Genomic DNA, 12,967 nt, shown 5'->3' with positions numbered 1-12,967 from the left:
TGCTAAATATTAGGTTTGGTGTCTATGTAGTGGATTTAATTTCTTTGTTGCTGTAAGAGAATCAACCATATGCGCAATACATTATCAAAGTTCCAATAATCATTAGAGAATATCGAAGGTGATGGGTCTTCTCCTCTTAAGAACTCATCTCCTTTTGGGCTACTGTCATGCACCTCTCTTTTCTATATTATACCTAGAATTATTCAAAATATTGAAGTTTACACCTCGGCAGCAGATCGCAGTCACAGGGAGCAGTAACACAAGCTAGTTTCTATAAGTCCCTTCTGTAAACAATTGCATATGTAATTTGGGAAGACTACTCCAGGGACATATTGAGGGGGATTTTGAGCACCGCCACAGCATTTTATGGTACAAATATTGGTTTGCATAAGTCATAAAGTTTTCTATGAAACAATTTATTTTCCTTTAATTTCTTTTAAATTTCAGCAAAATACTAAAAGCAACTCTTAGCAGTTACATTCAGTTTCTTTCCTCCGTTCTCTACATATATCTATCATGGTATAGAAAGACAGGAGAAGGCTGGCAGTCTTAAACCCAAGGTAGTAATACAGCAGCCTAAAATACTACCTGGTCATGACCACCACACATTTACTAAAAGGATCCATCTTCCTATACTATTATTAGTATACAAGGGTGTATATAGAATTTCACAAGAAAAAAAATCATTGTAGCCGATTAAAAGCCCCAAATCACAAAAATTTCTCCAATTGCAAGTTCTTCCCTGGAGGATGGGTTATCTATTCATGGGCAGATTGTTTTATATTGCAAAAAAATGTCCAAATGTTATAAAACTATATTGAGGTACAGACTTAGAATCGCTCTCTTTCTGTGTACAAAGTCTGTTCTTCAGATCTGGTTAAACATTATAAATTACCTGTCACAAGGTGGGGGGAAATCCTCAGCTAGACAAGCCTGGTGCATCAAACAGGATAGCACGTAGAGGATAACAGACCATGTTGCCCCCTGCATTGTAAGCCGTCGTAGTAGTAGATATCTGTCAGGTACCGCTCAAATGTCTGCACAGAAAAATGTGTGCCAAGGATAAAAGTGTGCGTTATTAATAGTCTGTGTGTGAGTAACCCTCTGCTTCCTGGCATCCTGACAACTTACTTCCCTCCCACAGCCATGTGCATTATCTCTTTCACTCGTTAAGTTGGGGGCCACAGTTATCTTAGGTGCCTGGGACCAATGTGCAAAGTCTTAAAGCTCATACACAATTTGCATTTCTAAGTAGTGTCAAAGGCTGAAATATTACAAGGTGTCGTTGTAGGCAAGGAAAACTTGTATTAGTTATCCATAATAAAAGGTAAAATATGAAGCAGTTGTTATAAAAACCATTGTTTCGGAACATTTTGAGATAGAAGGCTGACTGAAGGAGGAATGTCTATGGATATACTACAGCAAAACTATGCACCGTATTTGCTTGATTATAAGACGACCCCCCAAAATCTGAATATTAATTTAGGAAAAAAAAGAAAAAGCCTGAATATAAGACGACCCTATAGAAAAAAGGTTTTACTAGTAAATATTAATTCATGTAAAGTATTTTTTCATACTAAATAAAAGCTATGATTGAGAAAAAAAATAAATTCTGTTTTTATTTCCTTTTATTTGCCAACCTGCCCCCCAGTTATGCACATCTTCCCCCAGGCTTGCAACTCTGCCTCCCTGATATGACTTATACCCCCTTTATGCCAGTCTGCCTCCAGAAATGCCTTATACCCCCTTTATGCCACTCTGCCTCCAGAAATGCCTTTTAACCCCTATATGCCACTCTGCCTCCAGAAATGCCTTATACCCCTATATGCCACTCTTGCTGCAGCGCTGCAGGGGACACGGATCCTCCTCTCCGGCAGCCTCCGCTGCTGCCGGCACTTCCTCTGGGGGCTTCTATGATGGAGAGCCGGAATCAATGACCTTCCGGAAATTTGGATTTTGGAGTCTCAGAAACCTTACCATCGAAGGAAAAGTTCTAGTGATGCGCAACAAGATCCTTCCTGTGCTGCAGTACGTGGCTCAGGCCTGGCCTTTCCTGGTCACCATACACTGAGCCATCAACAGAGCAGTTTTCCACTTCATCTGGAGCTCCAAAATGGACAGAGTAAAGCGTGCAGTGATATACAAGAAACCTAGCAAGGGAGGCAAAGGCATGCCTGAAATCTCTACCATGCTGAGGGCTTTCTTTGTGTGCTACTGCGTAGTGAAAGCCTCTGCTGGAAACTCCATGTCTCACTTCTTCCTACTGCCCCTGTGGAGGCAGCTCAAGTGGGAAAAGTGGGACAGCTCTATCCTTTACAATTGGACTATGCCCTCGTTCTACTCGGACATGGGCAAATTTGTAAGGGAGCACCAACTGGAGGGAGTTAAAACAGAACTGTGGTCCCCTCAGACACTATTGAGAACCTCCCAGGGCTCCCTACTGCCACAGCCACTACAGTTTGGGCTAATGTGGCATCGAGCAGGCTGACCAACAGGCATAAAGATATTGTATGGAGGGGAAAAACTTGGTCCTCTGGGCTTGGAGTATGAAGAATGTCTTTGAATTCAGCCAAGGTTAAATGGCTGTTCATTCTTTTTACTTAACCTCACAAACTGCACTTGGTTATGTGCATGTGTGACCATGGATTTTTCCTTTTTTTACTTTGATATTACATCTGAACTGAACACAGAAACTTATTTTTTTAAACCGATTTTGGATTTAAGCACTGTGCGGCAGTGAAGCTGGACTCCAGTTTTTTTCAGTTGGAGAGATGGTCGATGCCTTATGGCTCCCTATCTCTTCCTTACAGTTACAGTGGTTCCCATCCTTGTATTAGGCGGGGGACCAAGACGATCCGGCCCTCCTGCAGGCCTTTTGGCCAGGGAGGGAAGGAAGACAGGGCATATGCCTCTGGGGAATGCCATGGCAGAAGATTAACGGAGGAGCAGGCCTCTGCTGCGGCTCTTAATCGAGCACACAGGGCACCTTCACATAGAAGCACGATTTCCCATCCCTGCCCTTGTGGATATAACCCTAACTACTACTCGCTCTTCACAACTCTCTCCTTTCCAACCCTGGCACACAACACTAACCTGACACCTATGATATTGTCCCTGCACTGCTGAATGTACATGGCAGAAGTCTCTTTCTATTTCTGACTTCCTGTACTACAAATTCATGCTACAATCTCTCTGATACTCTGCTCTTATCCTTGCTAAGGAATTCCCTGCCTCCATAATATTAAACGCCTCTTTGGTTTACCTTGCTGCCTTTGACTGCCTCTTACTTCAATAATAAAATTGAAACAACATATTTTAGATGTGAAATATCTGCACAGTCCTCCAGCTGCCCTTGGCCTCCCCCTGACTCTGCACTGTCCCATACACTAAACTGTTATTTCTCTTCTGTATTGCACATATCTTGAATCTCTCCCTCCCTTCTAGATCTGTCTTATCTTCCTTCAAGCGTGCCAACAAAACTCCAATCTTGAAAAGCCCTCCCTGGACCAGACTCCAACTACCTGTCCAACTACCATCCCATTTCTCTATATTTCTTGACTCCAACTTTTTACTTGATCCTCTTCAATTTGGATTCTGCTCTCGACATTCTACTGTGACAGGCCCTTACTAAAGATATTAATGACCTACTCACTGTTAAATCCAATGACCACTACTCTTTACTAATCCTATTGGACCCTCTTCTCCTTCAAACTCTTTGCTATCTTGGTCTCCATGACACTTCTCTCTCCTGGTTCACATCCTACCTTTCTAATGGTATCATTCAGTAACTTTTATATGCTAACTCCGGACACGAGTTCCCCTCTCAGTCAGGGTACCCCAAGACTCGGTTCTATGACCCATTCTGTGCTCACTTTACACTGCCTCACTTGACAAACTAATCTTAATTTTTGGCTTTCAATACCACCTGTATGCCGATAACACCCAGATCTGCCTATCCTCTCCTGATTTCTCTCCCTCTGTCTTAGATCATGCCACTAACTGCCTTGTTGCTGTCTTTAATTGGATGTCTGTGTCACAGTCCCGGGTGCCGGCAAGCATGGGCAAGCTAATGCCCGTGCGCGACGGGCACCATGAGGTGGAGACCCCCAGAGACAAGTACTTACCCGATCTCAGCACATCCATGGTTCTTGAGTAGAAGCTGGGGGCGTGGTCTTGATGGCAGGCTGTAGCTGCATCAGTGATGTCATCCAGTGGGCGGAGCTTAGGTCTGGCACAGGATTAAAAAATCCGGATATCCTCCTCCCAGTTACCCTGTTGTGGTCTTTGCTGTGTGCACCGTGCTGTTTAGTCTCCTGAGTATTTTGACCCTTTGCTTGCCTGACGTCTCTCTTGCCTGCTGATTTTGTTCCGCTACCTTCCCTGATTTGGCTACCGATTTGGCTCGTCTGACTACCCTCTCTGGATTTTGACCCCGGCTTGTTCGACTACCCTCTCTGGATTTTGACCACGGCTTGTATGACTACCCGATTTTGGTGCTCTGACCCAGCTTTCCTGACTACCGTTTTGGCATCATCTCCACCCTGTGGGATCCTTTACCAGATCCTTCTACGTGTTACCAATACCTTGTGGATCCAACTCCGTTCCTATATTACCTACCTCTACCTGGCCTCCTTACTGTTGGGATCCTCTAAATCCTGGGGTGCTGCCGCCAGGGGCTTCTCCTTCAGCAGTAGTACTTTGGGTAGAAAAACTTCTGCGGTAAGTGCCAGTGTGGGGGTGGTCGTGACAGTACAACAGGGTCATGGATCCCTCGGAGTTGCACAAGGTTCTGACTTCTCACAGCCAACTGCTGGAGTGTCATGAATCTAGATTTAAAAATATGCAGGACACCTTGGAGCAGATGGCCCATGCCGTTCAAGTTTTGGTCGCCCGGTCTGATGCAAGTTCTGGAGATCCAGCTTCTGTAACCTCTTCCTCTGCTTCGTCTGACCTGTCTCCTGCTGCCGCAGCCGCTGTCTCCATATCAACACCTGTGAAATTGCCGGCACCATTGTTGCTTTCGGTGGGATTGTTACATCACGAATCTGTGAACTTTCATGTCATTTCGTCTCCTCGATGTCCTGTCATTCTGGGGCTTCCCTGGCTTCGGGCCCATAATCCTTCCATTAATTGGCAGTCCGGAGACATAATTTCATGGGGTCCGTCTTGCTCTAAACATTGCCTGTCGTCCGTGGTAGCTAATAATACCTCCATTTCCGCTATCTCCACAGCAACCTTACCCTGGGCTTATCAAGCTTTTCAAGACGTTTTTGACAAGAAACAAGCGGAGGTTCTTCCTCCCCACCGTCCTTATGACTGTCCGATAGACATTCTACCTGGTACTATCCCTCCTAGGGGACGTACATATCCTTTGTCATTACCAGAATCCAAGGCTTTGGAAGAATATATCAAAGATAACCTGAAGAGGGGGTTCATTCGGAAATCTACTTCGCCAGCTGGGGCAGGATTCTTCTTTATTGCCAAGAAAGACGGAGGCCTGAGACCTTGCATCGACTATAGAGGACTTAATCTTATTACGATTAAAAATAAATACCCTTTGCCACTCATTCCTGAATTATTTGATCGTCTCCGGGGGTCTACAGTATTCACCAAATTAGACCTCAGGGGGGCATATAATTTGATCCGTATCCGTGAGGGTCATGAGTGGAAGACGGCGTTCAACACTCGCATGGGACACTACGAATATACAGTTATGCCTTTTGGGTTATGCAATGCACCGGCTGTCTTTCAAGAATTCATAAATGATATCTTCCGGGACATTTCTTTGCAATTCGTCATTGTATATCTGGATGACATACTGATTCACTCGGCTGATTTACAATCTCATCGTAATCATGTTCGTATCGTGTTACAGCGGTTGCGTCAGAATCGACTATACGCTAAACTCGAGAAATGTGAGTTTGAAGCTTCCAGAGTCTCTTTTTTAGGATTCATCATATCGGCATCTGGGTTTGAGATGGATCCCAAGAAACTTTCGGCAATCTCGGATTGGCCTCAACCTCGTGCTTTAAAGCCCCTCCAAAGGTTTCTGGGGTTTTCTAATTATTATAGAAAATTCATTCGTGACTTTTCCAAGATTGTGGCTCCCCTCACTAGCCTGACTAAGAACGGGGCGGACTGTCAAAATTGGTCTAAAGAAGCTAAACAGGCATTTGCTCAATTGAAGGTCGCCTTCGCCACAGCCCCAGTATTGAGGCACCCTGATGTCTCTAAACCTTTTGTGATTGAAGTGGATGCTTCTGAAATAGGAGTGGGTGCTGTGCTTTCCCAAAGAAAGGAATTTAATGATAAGCTCCACCCATGCGCATACTTTTCGAAAAAATTCTCCCCTGCTGAAGTTAACTATGATGTGGGCAATCGTGAATTGTTGGGCATAATTATGGCCTTACAGGAATGGAGGCATTTATTAGAGGGGGCCAGGAATCCCATCACCATCTTAACTGACCACAAGAATTTAGAGTATCTCAGCAAAGCCAGAAGACTTAACCCTCGGCAAGCCAGATGGTCGCTTTTTCTTTCCAGGTTCCAGTTTGTTATATCTTACCGTCCTGGTTCCAAGAATATTAAAGCTGACGCTCTTTCTCGACAGTTTGTTAATGACTCTGATATCAAACCTACTCCGGAACTTATGTTCGCACCCTCTCAGATCATTGCGTCTGTTACCACGCAGTTATCCTCGTCTATGGTTTCTCGTATACTTAAGGCTCAAGGCAGAGGCCCAGTTCACAGTAAATGGCCCATCGATACCTTGTTCGTTCCTGAGGAGGAAAGACTTAATGTCTTAACCTGGGCTCATGCATCTAAATCTTCTGGTCATCCTTGTTCTCGTCGTACTCTAGAATTAATAAGAAGACGTTTTTGGTGGCCTACTTTGGTGCAGGATTGTAAAGACTTCGTGGTCTCATGTATTTCTTGTGCCACTGCTAAAAGTCTTCATGCCAAACCTGTAGGTCTGCTCCAGCCTTTGCCCATACCTTCTCGTCCCTGGACTTGTCTAGCCATGGATTTTATTGTAGAACTCCCCGTGTCCGAGGGGAACACTGTGATATTAGTCATTGTTGATCGTTTTTCTAAAATGGCACATTTCGTTCCCCTTCCCAAATTAACCTCTGCTCCTGAACTCGTTCCTATTTTTGTTAGAGAAATAATTCGTTTGCATGGTCTCCCTCATCAAATAGTATCGGATAGAGGGGTTCAGTTTACTGCTCTATTTTGGAAAACATTTTGCAAATCTTTAAACATTTCCTTAGCTTTTTCCTCTGCTTACCACCCCCAATCCAACGGGATATCTGAAAGAACCAATCAATCGCTTGAACAGTTTCTTCGTTTATTTATTAATGAGCACCAAGATAACTGGACACAACTTTTGCCATGGGCCGAATTTGCGAGGAATAATATGTGTCACGAGGCCTCTAAGTTATCCCCGTTCTTTTGTAATTATGGGTTTCACCCTGCTATGTTACCTGACACCTTTACGTCGACGCAAGTTCCAGCAGTGGACCACTATGTTGAAAAACTACCTACCCTTTGGAACTCGGTCCAACAATCCTTATCCAGGGCTGCTGAAAGGTATAAGCAACAAGCTAATAGGCATCGCAGGTTGGGTCCCTCTTACTTAGTCGGGGATAGAGTGTGGTTATCCACTAGGAATTTCAAACTTAAAGTTCCGTCAATGAAATTTGCACCTCGGTATATCGGTCCGTTCCGTATTGCTCGGAAAATAAATCCTGTCACATATGAATTGCTACTCCCTTCCTCTCTTAGGATGCCTCGTACCTTTCACGTCTCCTTACTTAAGCCCCTCATATGTAATAGATTCATTACTTATACCCCACGTCCCAAAGCCATTTTTATTGATTCCCTGGAGGAATATGAAGTCCAATCCATTCTAGACTCCAAAAGAATACGTAATTTATTACATTATCTGGTGCATTGGAAGGGGTATGGTCCGGAGGAGAGGTCCTGGGTTTCTTCTAGAGATCTCCGCGCTCTTGTGTTGCTTAAAAAATTCCATAGGAAATTTCCTAATAAACCTGGGAATTTTCGGCCTACGGCCGGTCCTCGAGAGGGGGGTACTGTCACAGTCCCGGGTGCCGGCAAGCATGGGCAAGCTAATGCCCGTGCGCGACGGGCACCATGAGGTGGAGACCCCCAGAGACAAGTACTTACCCGATCTCAGCACATCCATGGTTCTTGAGTAGAAGCTGGGGGCGTGGTCTTGATGGCAGGCTGTAGCTGCATCAGTGATGTCATCCAGTGGGCGGAGCTTAGGTCTGGCACAGGATTTAAAAATCCGGATATCCTCCTCCCAGTTACCCTGTTGTGGTCTTTGCTGTGTGCACCGTGCTGTTTAGTCTCCTGAGTATTTTGACCCTTTGCTTGCCTGACGTCTCTATTGCCTGCTGATTTTGTTCCGCTACCTTCCCTGATTTGGCTACCGATTTGGCTCGTCTGACTACCCTCTCTGGATTTTGACCCCGGCTTGTTCGACTACCCTCTCTGGATTTTGACCACGGCTTGTATGACTACCCGATTTTGGTGCTCTGACCCAGCTTTCCTGACTACCGTTTTGGCATCATCTCCACCCTGTGGGATCCTTTACCAGATCCTTCTACGTGTTACCAATACCTTGTGGATCCAACTCCGTTCCTATATTACCTACCTCTACCTGGCCTCCTTACTGTTGGGATCCTCTAAATCCTGGGGTGCTGCCGCCGGGGGCTTCTCCTTCAGCAGTAGTACTTTGGGTAGAAAAACTTCTGCGGTAAGTGCCAGTGTGGGGGTGGTCGTGACAGTCTGCATGAATCCTAAAACTCAATTTCTCAAAAACTGAACTCTCCATTTCCATCTTAAAAACATTGCTCGCATTTGTCCCTTCCTAACACAACATGCAACAAAGGCTCTTGTTCAGGCCCTCGTTATCTCCCACATTGACTATTGTACCCTGTTTATGCTGGTCTCCCTCATACCTGTCTTCCTCTTCTACAATCCATGAAGATATTCTCTTTACTGGCTGCCTATGCACTTCAGGATTCATTTCAAAATTGCTTACTCTTACTTAAAAAGCTCTTCATGGCGGTTCTCCTAATTACATCTCCTCATTCATCTCGAAGTACACTTAAAACCAGTCTCTCCACTCATTCGATGATATCCGTCTGTCCTGTACTCTGCACAAACATGACTTCTCTAGGGCTGCCCCAATTCTTTGGAATGCCCTTCCTTAAAGAAGTTGGTCTTGAGGGATGCTTATGAACTTAAGTTCATAAGCATCCTTAAAGAAGTTGGTCTTGAGGGATTCTTTGAAGGAACAAAAGACAGGTGGAAAGGTTGATAAGCCAGGGAAGGGCATTCCAAAGAATAGGAGATGCCTGTGTTCGTTCTTGAAAACGCCACAGGTGAGGTTCCAAAGATTGTGGTCGCGGCCATGGGTTTTTATAGCCATCGTGTGGACTTCCCAGAAACCTCCAGGGACAAGTGTCATTACCTCATAGTGTTGTCTTTAGGTGGCTTCTGTTCTATGACGCAGGCTAGCCCTTCATCTTATAATGCTGGCCGGGCACCTTAAACAGAGGTCCTTCGCCATTTTGTTCTTATGTGCCTGGGCGTTTCCTTATGTATTTAGCACAGTGGTCTGTACATGTTGTCACAAGACATATAACTATACTAAACTAATTAACCCTATCGAGTCATATTTTTAAAATGCACTACAATTGCTCACTGTACAAGTCAATAAAGCACAAAATCGTGTATATCTGAATGATGCCACCGCTTTCCCAGCCACACAATGACCCAGTTTCCAAACATGCCAGTGTCCTGTGAGTCAATGAGTGAGTCATCATAGTTCTATAACCGGCAATTAATGTCACATTCTAGGACCAATTCTTCATAATCTTTGTTCAAATACTCCCTTAGTTCACTATTTTCCTGCTGACATCAACTGTTTTCTTAAGGCTTAGTGTTAGGATGGGCTTTTGTAATAGTGTCACTTCACCCTGAACACAGGGACATTTCCCTAGGACAATGTGCTCTTGCTTATCTCATGTCTAAGGATGCCTCTGGGGTGGTTTCAATGTACTCTCAAATTTTGTAGTATCTAAAACGCACTCTAGATCTACAATATAACTGAGTACGAGTGGATTATCCTCAAAGAAGACTACACAATCACTCAACACTAAAGCATTGCTTAAACCCATATGTAAACCATAACCTTTATTTGTAAGCTTGTTATATGTTTGTGTAAATACAAAATACTACATCACAACACCTCAGCAAATAAAACAACCTGAAGGCTCCACAACATCCATCCCCAGTATGAACAGAAAAAAACAAGTTAGAAGCAGGTGTTGGTATTATGGACTGGGGGGGGGGGTGTAAAACACTTATTTTAGATCTGTCACATGCCCCAAGTTTTGTACCAATACCAGGCAAAATAATGTGTACTTGTGCTCTTAAAAGATGCCTGACTAGGTTGTAAACCTGAGGACTCTGAAAAGTATTTAGATTTAAAGTAGAGCTGTCACTCTTTCTCAGGTTCTACAGTTTACAAATCAGTGCACAAAATTATCCTTCCTTCCCTCTCACCGGACTCTGATGATATTAGTTGCGTTGTTCAGGCAGTCATTGAAAATATTAAAATTCATCATAACTCACCACATGGATGTGATGGGTAGGGTGACCACATGTCCCGGATTGTCTCCTCCGCGAGGCTTCTAGCTCAGACGCGGTGCCGGCATTTCATGCTGAGCGCCGGAATATGACTTCATATACAAGCGCTCAGCAGTAGCAGAGCATGGAGACAGAGGACTTGCGGTCCCACCACAGGACCTCTACAAGGTATGTGAACTTCAAATGGGGGAGAGGGGGTAGATAGTGAGAAGGGAGGGAGAGGGGGTAGATAGTGAGAAGGGAGGGCGAAGGGGTAGATGGTGAGAAGGGAGGGAAAAGGGGTGAGTGGGGATAGATAGCGAGAAGGGGGAGAGGGGATAGATAGTGAGAAGGAGGGAGAGAGTGAGAAAGGGGGTGGTAAGAATATTGAAAAAAAGAGTGAAAATGAGTGAGAGAATGAATGAATGTGTGGATGAATTATGTGAATGAAAGTGTGAATTAGTGAGTGACTGTAAAAGTGTTTGTGTGTATCATAGATGTATAATCGATTTTTGGAAAGGCAAAGATGGCACAAGCAGAGTTTTTGAGCCTTGGGGACCAAGATGGCACAAGCAGAGTGTTTATGGGACAAAGATGGCACAGGTGTGCAACCTGTGATCTATGCCTGTAATTTAGGGGTTTTTATCTATACCTTTAATGCTGAGTTTTTATGTGAATTTCAATTGATCTATACCTGCAAAGCTGGGTTTGTGTGTTATTCTATTGATCCATATCTTCCATACATCATTTATGTATACCTGCAAATACAGGGTTTGTATGTCTTATTCAGATGATCAATAAATGCAATGCTGTTTCCATGTGTTTATTTGATCTATACCCTCAGTGCTAAGTTTACATGTGATTTCCAGTTGATCTATACCTGCAAAGCCGGGTTTGTGTGTTCTGTTGATCTATACCTGCAATGCTATGTTTCCATACATTATTATTGTATACCTGCAAATACAGGATTTTTATGTCTGATTCTGATTCAGTATGGAGGATTTGGTGCAGGAAAAAGGGAGTGATTGCATGCTAGGGAGCGTGGAGCAGGGCCCAATTTTTTCAATATAAAATGAATTGGCAACAGGGTCTAATATTTATATATATATATATATATTGTCAGTAGGGTCTAATACTGAATGGCAGAAATAAAATGTGGTCACCCTAGTGACGGGACGCCTTGTACCGTGACTGGGTACACCCGTCAGTTGTTCTTTTCTTCCTCCTGGAACCGCAAGGGTTAACCACTTCCAGCGCCAGACGATACTGCGAGGAAGGGATCAGGAACCGGCTCTGTATCCTCAATGTAGTAGCACCGAACTCGCCGAGACGTAGCCAAATACTTTGCTGTAATTGTCCTGGAAAGGACAATAAGTGATATAGCGAGCCCTTGAAGCATTAGATGTGACTAATGTCCAGGTGAATAACAATACTTTATTAGGAAACACACAGCCTTATTTACACCACTCTAACAATACTCATATCATCAGAAAGATAAATGAGAAAATGGAGTACTGACAACACTTATCTTGGTGAATCAAAATACTTAATTAATGACAAGAATATAATAGCAGATATTCTGTACTACTTACCGAGATCTTCCTTTCCCTGCCAATCCCTGGTGACACTATGGATAGACTTCTCCTCCGTACCTGAGATAGGACAGGACTCTAAACACTTAAAAGCCCCTCCCCTCCCACTATCCCCAGTGAATAACAAAGACCACACAGGAAAATAAATATGAAGCAACAACATTTTATTGAAAAGGAAGGGAGGGAACAAACGTGTCACCAGGGAATGGCAGGGAAAGGAAAATCTCGGTAAGTAGAACTTTCTGTTTCCCTGCCATCCCAGGTGACACTATGGATAGATATACCAAAGAAGAAGGGTGGGCAAACTCGGGAAGAAAACACAGCCTCTAGGACATTATGTCTGAAAATCAAGTCTTCCTGCGCCATCTCATCGAGTCTTTAATGTTGAACAAAAATATGGAGAGTCCCCAAGAAGCCGTCTTACAGATCTGTTCAGGAGAAAAGAGACTCCAGGAAGTGGAGACTGCTCGAGTAGAGTGGGCACGGATCCCAGCAGGCGAAGGCTGGCCAGCTGCAGAGCATGCCAAGCTGATGGCTGAAACAATCCACTTATCGATGGAGCGCTAGGAAATTTTGAAACTTCTGTTGGGGGCGGAAGAGGCCACAAATAAGCGAGGGGATTTACGCAGGGGCAGAGTCCGTTCCAAAGGTCTAGAGTATGAAGAGCTACTTTCTCTGCTGAACAGGGAGATGAAAAAAGGTAGGCAACC

Source organism: Sceloporus occidentalis, unplaced genomic scaffold, assembly GCF_023333645.1.
Source record: "Sceloporus occidentalis isolate IW3139 unplaced genomic scaffold, rSceOcc1.0.p SCAF_35, whole genome shotgun sequence".
Classification (NCBI taxonomy): Eukaryota; Metazoa; Chordata; class Lepidosauria; order Squamata; family Phrynosomatidae; genus Sceloporus; species Sceloporus occidentalis.
The sequence above is the reverse complement of the archived record's forward strand: the minus strand, read 5'-3'. Positions refer to the sequence as shown.